The sequence below is a fragment of the Paroedura picta genome, chromosome 3, assembly GCF_049243985.1.
Source record: "Paroedura picta isolate Pp20150507F chromosome 3, Ppicta_v3.0, whole genome shotgun sequence".
Taxonomy (NCBI): domain Eukaryota; kingdom Metazoa; phylum Chordata; class Lepidosauria; order Squamata; family Gekkonidae; genus Paroedura; species Paroedura picta.
The window spans coordinates 43,849,047-43,859,486 of record NC_135371.1 but is presented as its reverse complement, the minus strand read 5'-3'; positions in this window follow the sequence as shown (position 1 = coordinate 43,859,486).

The following is a 10,440-nucleotide window of genomic DNA, read 5'->3' as shown; positions in this document are numbered from 1 at the left end:
CCATGGGTTAAAATGCTTGCATTTCATTGGCACGCAACTCTAAATTTTTGTAGTTTCACACAGGTACATCTCAGCTGCTTAAACAGCTTGACAACAGCCCTTCAAGGCTGACTTCACAAAATTACTTGCTGATTGCAATTCCAATAAATTTAGATGATGTGCTTAGAAGAGTCAGTAGGTAAGATATAACAGTCCACTTGTGCAATGGCTATGGATCATTCCTGCTTTCTCCTTCCTGCAGCAGTCTCTTTCAACTTGGGTTATTACTCCACCGAGATCTCATCTGGGTGGAAGGGACTGTTAGGAGAAGGAAAACGTGGCAAAGATCCATGACTATCAACTCCTTCAGCTGATACATTTCTGGATACAACATAAATCAAGTGGGATATTAACTAGGGGTGTGGAGCAAGAAGCATCATTAACACAATGTCTTCTAATACCAGCTTCCACAAGTAGAAAAGTCCTTCTTTGTTGACTAAATCTTTGTTGACTAAACCAATGATATTGGTCCAAAGTGAAAATGTTAAACAAAAAAACAGGTTGTACTTTTATCAAGATAATACAGGAAAGTGTGCTAATTTCCAATTTCAAGGAGGTCGAAAAATGTTTTCCCTGGCAAAGAGATGTATTAATTAAAAAGAAAGTCATTAAAGGCTTCTTTTAAAATTTTTGGCTAATGTTTAAATTGTAGAAGTCCCTTTGCTGGTATTATCTGCAGGCAGTAGATGGCACCCATGTTGTGTTTGTTACTCATTACTGGGATTTTTGGTTAGACACCATCTACATAAAGGGACTATAGTTGTCTGTTTTTTGAATTCAGCTATAGGGATTTCTCCTGTTTTGGAAATGAAATCAATCATTTATTTTTGCACAAACTATGATAGTTCTTGGCAATGGACAAGAACAATGGACAAATCATTTTTAATTAATAAAACGGGATTTGTAATTTGTATAATTAAATAACCTATATGCATTTTTTTGTGGTACAAAATCATCTATAAATTTCAATTTATGCAAGTAAGGCAGCTCACTGTCATTCATTTAGAGAGCCAACTTGGTGTAGTGGTTAGGAGTGCAGACTTCTAGTCTGGCGAGCCAGGTTTGATTCCCCACTGCTCCACCACATGCAACCAGCTGGGTGACCTTGGCTTGCCACAGCACTAATAAAGCTGTTCTGACTGAGCAATAATATCAGGGTTCTCTCAGCCTCACCTCCCTCACAGTGTGTCATGGTGAGAGGAAAAGGAAGGTGAATGGAATCCGCCTTGAGACTCGTTTGGGTAGAGGAAAGTGGCATATAAGAACCAACTCTTCTCCTTCATCATCATATTTTGAGGATGAGGCAGAGAGAGTATTTTGCCTCTAGATAGTGATACCTATAGCCTTTTAAAAACAGTCTAAAACACCCAATTGAAATGCTGCACCTAGTAGAGACCACAGTAGTTCCTTGCTTAAACATCCTGAGAAAACATCAGTCATGGACAGCTCTCAGTCACCGAGCCCAACTAAGGGTACAACAACATCAAAGGGGGACCCAAGGGGGTCGGAGATCCCAATAATAAGGGGAAGAGGCAGAGACAGCAGTGGGAGGAGGCTGGACAATAGAAGGGGCTTGAGACATGACCATGCTTGAACCGCTTCTAACCTCCGCCCCATCTCTCGAGCCACTAGGGTGGAGGCAAAGGTGAACAACCCACCTCCGACACTGATGCTGTGCAATGCCAGTTCGATTAAGAACAAAGTCTCCACTCAGCAAACGTTCTTTGCAGAGGAGGGGGTAGACCTGGTGTGCGTGACGGAAACCTGGTCCAGAAATGGCGAAACAGTCGCTCTCAAAGAGCTGGTCCCTGCTGGGTTCTCTGTCCTTCATCAGTCATGGCCTGTGGGGTGGGGAGGAGGAGTGGAAATCCTGATCCGTAATAACATCTCTTTCAGGGCTCTCCCTGCACTGACAATCCCAGGAATTGAATGTGTTGGCCTCAGGTGGGGCACAACCGAGAGCGTGGCCATCTGGCTGGTGTATCACGCGCCCAATGTACCTCCAGATAACCTGCCTGCCCTACTAGAGGCAGCCGCTACCTTGACATTACAGTTCCCCAGACTATTAATTCTTGGGGACTTTAATGTACATGCAGAATTGCCGTCCACTGGCAACGGGCTGGACCTGGTGTCAGCCATGGCAACGCTAGGGCTCTTGCAATTTGTTGTTGGCCCTACCCACCAAACAGGTAACACCCTAAACCTGATTTTCAGTGTGGGGTTGAGCGTGGATCCGGTCACGACTACTGCTGTCCATGGTTGGACCACTATACCCTGAAGACCCAGCTTAGGTTGCCACCTCCCCCTCTGTTGGTCGCCAAGCACATTTCAGCTCGTGCACAGAGACTTATGGATCCAATAGGATTCCTGAATGCTCTATGGGATGTAATGACTCCTGCCACCTCACTAAATTGACTGGTCAGCAACTGGCACAATAGAATGCTGACTACCATTGATCAGATAGCTTCCAAACGTCCTCTCTACCCCCGTTTCAAGTGGGCTCCGTGGTATACTGAGGAGCTCCGCAGGAGGAAACAGGAACTGAGATGACTAGAATAAGTTTGGAAGAAGACTTGTGATGAAGAATTGAGAACATCTTATAGAATGCAGTTAAGAGCCTATGAGATGGCGGTGAAGTCAGTGAAACACAACTTTTACTTGACTAGCATCGTGTCTGCGCACTCACGCCCAGCACAATTATTCAGGATAATCCAATCTCTCACTGCCATCGATGAAGGGTGCCAAAATAATAGCCAGTTGGCCATTAGCTGTGAGGCATTTGTGAGTCACTTCGCAGACAAAATCTCCAAGCTTTGCCATGATCTTCCCCCAACTTTGGACACAGAAAAAGAACTAGAGGCCCTTGGCTGTCTTTGGAGAGAACAATGAGTCACTTCAGATGACTCGCACTAAATGAAGTGGACAGGATGCTAGCAGCAACGAGGCCAACCACTTGCCCACTAGACCCGTGTCCGTCGTGGCTCCTAAAAACAACAGGCATAAGAATAGGAGCCCTGTTTCTCCCTCTCAACAGAATTCCTGGAGGGATTAAAAGAGGCAGTGGTACGCCCGTTGCTTAAAAAACCATCTCTGGCTCCACAGGAGCCTGACAACTATCACCCCGTTTCGCATCTAGCATTTCTGGGGAAGTTAGTTGAAAGGGCTTCTACAGACCAAATATCAGGGTGTAAGCTGCACAGAGCTTTTATTCCAATCCCAGGTCTATTCAGTCCCTGCCATCTCCACTGAATGCTATTTCCATTTTGATTTTGTCTGATTTTAATTTTCCCTCTGCAACAAGCATGATTAATCCTGAGTGACTCGCAATATTTTCAGAATTGGATTGAATCCAATGAGAAATCATGCAGATCGCTGGAGTTCTGTGGTAGAGAAGCCCTGATTGGCCAAGGCTGCCCAGATGACAAGCTTGCTTTAAAGGGGAGGCCCCTAATATCTCAGCAGAACTTCTGTTGGCAGAGATTTGCATCTTGGATTTTTTCTCCCTCCTCTGCTGTCTGCAACCCTCTCTCCCCCCCCCCCCTTTCAAAAAAGAAAGAAAGAGGCTCCATCTGTGTTTGGCTCCTCCAATCCTCTGCCAGCACCTTCAAGAAAACAAAGAAAGAGGCTCCAGCTGTGTTTGCCTCCTCCCTCCCCTTCTGAGCCCCCCTAAGCATGTGCAAAACAGTTTTCTGTTTCAAAGAGGGGGGGGAGAGGAAGACCCGAGTTCAAATTGATCAGAATTCAACATGACTAACAATGGAATAAACAAAGTAAGTGCAGATTCAGTCCAGCATTCCTGGAGGAAACTTCAGCCCTTGACCCCTTTCAATCAGGCTTCTGACCTGGACATGGGGTAGAGACAGCGTTAGTCACCCTGATGGACGACCTCCGACACCAGTTAGACCGAGGCGGGTCAGCGCTGCTCATACTATTAGACCCATCAGCAGTGTTCGACACGGTAGATCATGAACTCTTAGCTCACTGCCTAGCTGACGCCGGGATACGGGGAACAGCCCTTAAATGGCTGATTTCCTTCCTCCGGGGTTGCGGACAGAGGGTAGTGATAGGAGAGAGATTATCAAACCAACACCAGCTCACACGTGGAGTCCCACAAGGAGCAGTTTTCTCTCCTATCTTATTCAACATCTTTATGCACCCTCTGGCTCAGCTGATGCGGAGGTTTGTGCTGGGCTGCCACCACTATGCGGATGACACCCAGCTCTTCCTCCTGATGGATGACCGCTCTGACTCTCCCCCAGAACCTTTAGCCAAATATCTGGAAGCAGTGACAAAATGGATCAAGCAGAGTCATCTGAAGCTCAACACTACAAAGATGGAGGTCCTGTGGTTGGGTAGGAAAGGACCATGGGAGGAAGTGCATCTATCCATCCAGGACAGTATGCAGCTCTCAGCAATGCACTCCGCCAGGAACCTGGGCATGATCCTGGATGCCTCTCTTACAATGGAAGCCCAGGTCCCAAAGGTAGCGCAGCTGGCATTTTAACACCTCCTCCTAGCCACGTGTTGGGATTTTGTAACTGTCTTGAGTATATGCTCATTAAACCAGGCTAATGGATAATGCTGATTCTTCTATGACTTGACAGATGAGATGGCAAGGAATTTTCTTATGAGGAATTTGGAATGACATCAAACAGTTTGCAATGGCTTTTTTCCATGGTGATCATACAGCTTGCTGAATTGGAAGGATCAGTGCTCTAATCCATATGACCCTAGTCTGATTCTAGCCATTTGTTAAGACAGAGCAGCCATCCTTAAAAAGTCTGCTAGAATATGGTACCCTTGAGCCAGCCAATGAATATTCACACAGAAGTATCTCTGATAGAATTTGATACCACCAAACTGGTGTAAAAAGTTATTTCCACAGCACCAAAAGAAGGCACAAGGGCAAACTCAGGATTATTCTTCTGGTTACTAGGCGAAGAAATGTTTCAGAAGCTGTCCAAACCATTAGGGAAGAAGAAAATCAGAGTCCAGTAGCATCTTTAAGACCAACAGTTGCTACTAGTCTCTGATTTTGTTGTGCTACTTCAGACCAACATTGAATCTACCCACTTGAATCTATTAGGGAAGAGTTTACCTACAGAAGGGGTCCTCAATTATTTTGAGTACTTTTGGAATTTTGAGAGTGACTGCCATCCCAAAATGGCCACCACGCTAGATGGAGCTAAACTTCAAATGACTGCTACATAAGGTGGAGCCAAACACAATACCTCCCTCGTCTCTTTACAAAGCAATCACATGGCAACCATGGGGAACACATGAAGCTATCTTATCCCAAGTCTGGCCATTAGCCAGTCAGGGTTAGTATTATCGGTACTCTGGTGGGAAATATGGTTGGTCACTGAGAAGACTGTAAGCCTTGAGAAACAGAAGGTAGGGTTTTGCTCCTCAACATGTTTCTCCCTCCCCTGCCAGGTTTCTAAGACAAGAACAAAGTTCCCTCTTTGCTTTGCATAATAGGCTCATGGCAATTGTCAGTTAGGCCTGAAGGGCACCACATGGTAAGGAAAGTCCAGGTGCTTTCGAGACCTCTTCATCTCCAGTGGCTGTGACCGCAACAGCCGTGAAAAACCTTTTCATTTGAATGAGGCAGCCAATAACAAGCTGTGCCTCACAACAGTGTAGAGTTGCCAGCTCTGGGTTGGGAAATACCTGGAGACTTTGGGGGTGAAACAGGGAATTATTATTTTTTATTATTATTATTATTTCGATTTATTTCCCGCCACTCCCAAATGGCTTGCGGCGGGTTACAATGTCTTAAAAAACCCATTAAAACTCCCATTAAAAGTGACATTAAAATGTCACAACATGGCAGCACAATAATAAGATCCCCTTCCTACCCCCATTCCTAAAAAAGGGGGGGGTGGAGGAGAAGGAGGTCAATGATGTTCAAGAAGCCCGGGGGAGAGCAGTCGATGTACCCCGGCAGCTCCAGCCTCAACCATAGACCTGGCGGAAGAGCTCCGTCTTGCAGGCCCTGCGGAATGTTAAAGGGTCCCGCAGGATGGGTAGGATTTAGGGTGGGTACAAACCACAGTGGTATATAACGCTTTGGGGTCCACCGTCCAAAGCAGACATTTTCTCCAGGGGAACTGATCTCTGTCGCCTGGAGATGAGCTGTAAAACTGGAGGATTTTTAGGTCCCAACTGGGGACTGGCATACCTATGGTCCCTCCCACTTTGTGAAAACTCAGAGGGCACCAGGTAAAGATGGGGATCCCCCACACCAGCTTCTGCTGTGTGCTCCAGCTCCAAACACCAGCATGAAAAAAAAATTAGAGCAGGTACTAGTTCTGTATATGACTGGAACAGTTAAAGCAGTGCATGAACTATAGTAAAAGATCTAATTGTCTCTTTCTGGAAACCAAATAAGCTATCCTCACTTTATGTATGAGACTGGATTATTTGGATGCTTATACCAATAAATGTTGATTGTGTATTTAAAAGGTTTGGGAAGAGGGAGTCAATGCACACATAAAGCTATGCTGGGAGAGGTTAGCAGGCAATTATAGAATGTTAGAATAATTTTAAGCCAAAAGAAATGTTAGGAATGAGATTCTTGCTTTGATCTTCGATAATATGCCTTAATAAAATATGGTTTAGGGTAATTACTTTCTTTCTGTTTGATTTTCATTTACTTTTGATTTGGGACTTTAACAGCATGCAGTAGTTGTATAGAGTCTTGTGTTATGCTGGAATGTGTAACTTTTAATCTTAACAAACAAACAAAAAACAGAAAAGAATTATTTTATCATCTAAAAATCTTTCAGAATATTGTGCTGCAGGAGTAAGCTCCATTGAATAGACCTCAGCAGGATTCTGAGTTGCTTACAATTACTCTCTTGGAGCCTCTTCTTAAGCCCTGACCCAATTGTGACTAAACCCCACTCTGATACTCCTTATACCACGTCCCAAAGGAAAACCCTATACACATGCAGTTATTAGCCCTGAGAAGAAATAAAGCGTGCCTTTCTTTTTTAAAAAATTGCCTTATTAGGGGTACTAGCACAATTTGTGTGACTCCTCTCCAGGGAACAGCAGGAGGGAAGGGCATCCTACACACCAACCAGAACTGCAGTCCCAATCCACTGGAACCCACTGAACCTTTGCACTGACCGTGTGGGCATTTGACTCCACAAGTGCTTCCTGTGTTCCAGCAACAACACAAGGGGCCATCCCAGATATTTTTCATCCTTGTAAAGGTAAAGGTATCCCCTGTGCAAGCACCGAGTCATGTCTGACCCTTGGGGTGACGCCCTCTAGCGTTTTCTTGGCAGACTCAATACGGGGTGGTTTGCCAGTGCCTTCCCCAGTCATTACCGTTTTACCCCCCAGCAAGCTGGGTACTCATTTTACCGACCTCGGAAGGATGGAAGGCTGAGTCAACCTTGAGCCGGCTGCTGGGATTGAACTCCCAGCCTCATGGGCAAAGCTGTCAGACGGCTGCCTTACCACTCTGCGCCACAAGAGGCGCTTTTCATCCTTGTATGACAAGCCAAAATTTCCTTTTTCTACAGAACTTGGTCGTGTAGAAGAGCCACTCTTATTATCACTGAGAAAAACGCTTGCTCCCATCTCCAGACTCCTGCGCAGTACCGTGCGGGATCTGTGCTGTTTCTGTTGTTAAAACAGCTGTCTGGCTTGGCCAGATGACTCCTCCCTGTTGGTGTGTCTTTATGGATCATTAATTGCAACCGGAGGACTCCCTTGCCCCCTCCAGCACCTGCCAGGCTTGACCAGCCTGGCAAGTACTTCAAGTGATGTGACTGGCATTCAGTCTTTGGTTTCCAGAAACAACATTACTGCCTCCCCCCCCCCACTTTTGGTGTATCTCCCCAGATGGTGCGGACAGAAGATAGTTGAATACAGGGATAAAGATAAATGTGACCCTTGTCCCTGAGTTCTGTAATATGTGTGGAGGGATGCCAGCCTCTGAGTGGACCGGGGGGTCCCCTGGAATGATAGCTCATCTCCAGGCAAAAGAGCTCAGTTCCCTGGAGAAAATGGCTGCTTTGGAGGATGGACTCCATAGCATTATACTGTATTGAAGTCCCTCTTTGTCCCAAATGTGCCCACTCTTGACTCCGCCCCCAAAGTCTACCAACCCAGAGCATGCAACTTTAGTAAGCCTATTTCTGATGCCATCCTATATTCCAGTAGTCGTCAACCCCAGGTCCGGGCTGTAAAAGTCTGGCCTCGAAAGCTCTGCGCATGCGCGTTTGCATGGAGCTGCTGCGTGTGTGTGGCGCTGCGGGGCTGCCCTTTCCCTTCCACCCATGCTAGCGGTCCCCAGCCTTAAAAAGGCTGGGGGCCGCTGCTATATTCTGTTATCTGGTCATCCTGTGCAGCATGTGCTTCTCTGTTACCATTACAATCTATTTGTTGGACTTTGCTCCTATACTTTTGTGGCAAAATGTCCCCACCCCCCATTGCTATTTCAAATGGACACCAATTTTTTCCTCTGTGCTGTGAGGAGAGGGGATGGGCAGCTAGTACTTTGCTCACCTCCTTTCCCATGCTAATTGGTCTAGCCAGGAAACTGGCACCTGGGAAGGGAGAGAGTTTCTTCTTTCCAGACTTCCTAGGAGAGGAGCTTTCTCTGTGTGTGTGTGTTGGGGGGGGGGGGGTACAGGAAGGTAATTTTGTCTTTTGCCTGCTGACCATGAAAAGGGGGTTGCTCTTGGGAGAAGAGGTGAGCAGCCATCTTTGACATGTGGCTGCTAGGTGAGCTGATCATGCAAAGAAAATTTTGGAACTCCTTGAGCAAAAGCACCTATCTTATATTAACATCTGCATATGTTTAGCAGAGGCACAGAAGGATTGCATTACATCCAGGTTCTTTTGCCTCTCTTTTGCTTAACTTTGTGTTGTGCTAAAGATCTGCTTATGAACCTACTAATAAAGCTTTTTGCTGGCCATGGCTCTCTGACCATATTGAGCTTCCCCGTCTAGGAAATGCTACCCCAGTACAAAGACTCAGGGCCATTTCGCACGGCTTCAAAATAGCACAATGGTTGCTAATTGGAAACGCTACTAATTTGCCATAACCCACGACGTTGTAGACAATCTGCAACAATCCTGAAACCGACCCGCAAAAAGCGCTTCGTTGTAGCGCTTTCGGGGGAATCCAGAAAAGTTGATTCACCCTCTGGATAGCGATACACTCCTGCAACCAATCTGCAACAGTAGCGCTAAAGACCTGTGCGTTACCATTGTTGCTGGTTCTTCAAAGTCCCTCCCCCTGGCTCTCTCCTCCAAACTTCCGGCGAAGCGATCGCCATTTTTTTTCTCCGAGCGAGCGGGGATAAACGCACCAGCGAGCCTCTTTCTGTTTAGAGGCTTCCCTGGCTTCAGTCCTTCACCTTTAGTCACTAAGCACAAACCACATAAAAGCCCGTTGGCTGAAATAAAGTCCCTTTATTTTTTACACATAAATTCAGCCGAAAATCGGGCCCGTGAGAGGGGGGGGGATTTTTTTTTTATCACTCGAGGCAGCGTGCAAACGATCATACAATCAAATGACAGCTCACGTTAGGCAGCTGGATGGGTCTCTCCGTAGCAACGAATCTACCTAGATTCGTTGCTATGGGTCTGTTTTTTTTTTTAAAAACCTTTCTTAAAGGGAAAGGGGCTGTTTGGGAGCATGCTAACGGCTGCCCATTGGCTGCTTGACGGCCAGGGGCGGGACGAGCTTGGCAATAGCGCTTCCTTTCTAGCGATTTCTGCCGAGACCGGAAGCCTGTGGGAAACGCTAAAAAACGCAACTGATTCCACTACAAAGGCAGGTATGCATAACGACGAATTCCACTATTTTAAATGGCGATTTTTCATTCCGCAAACAATTTGCAACAAAGATCCCCGTGCGAAAAGGCCCTCAGGGTCAGGGGAGGGAGCTTGGAAAGCAGCTACTCTTCAGGAGGGGTGTACCCTGCAGTGTATCCAGCACTGCTAGGGCTGTGGGAGACTCAGAGGCAAGGCCTCAGAAGTGAAAAGGACAGCTAGGAGTCCTGGTTCTCCCAGCTCATGGTGCCCAACTTCAATCACGTGGTGGCAGTTTGTGTTACCCTGAGACAGTCCCTTTTGCCACCCTCCTGGAGTTGACAACCAGCCAGAATAGGTGGTGAGCAAAGAAGAGGCTTGTGAGGCAAAAGTGAACTGGTTCCACCACTGCTTGAGCACTAGACACAGAGAAATTTAGCTACTCATTTGTCAACACACATTGTCTTTCCAGAAAAACCACCACCACAATTGCCACCTTGGAAGGTGGGGTGGGTACCAGTGCCTTTAGCACTTGCATGACAGGACGAAATTTGGCAGATAATTTTTTCTTCCAGCATAGAACTGCAGAAACAGGCAAACCTTTTGGCGCTGAATTTCTTG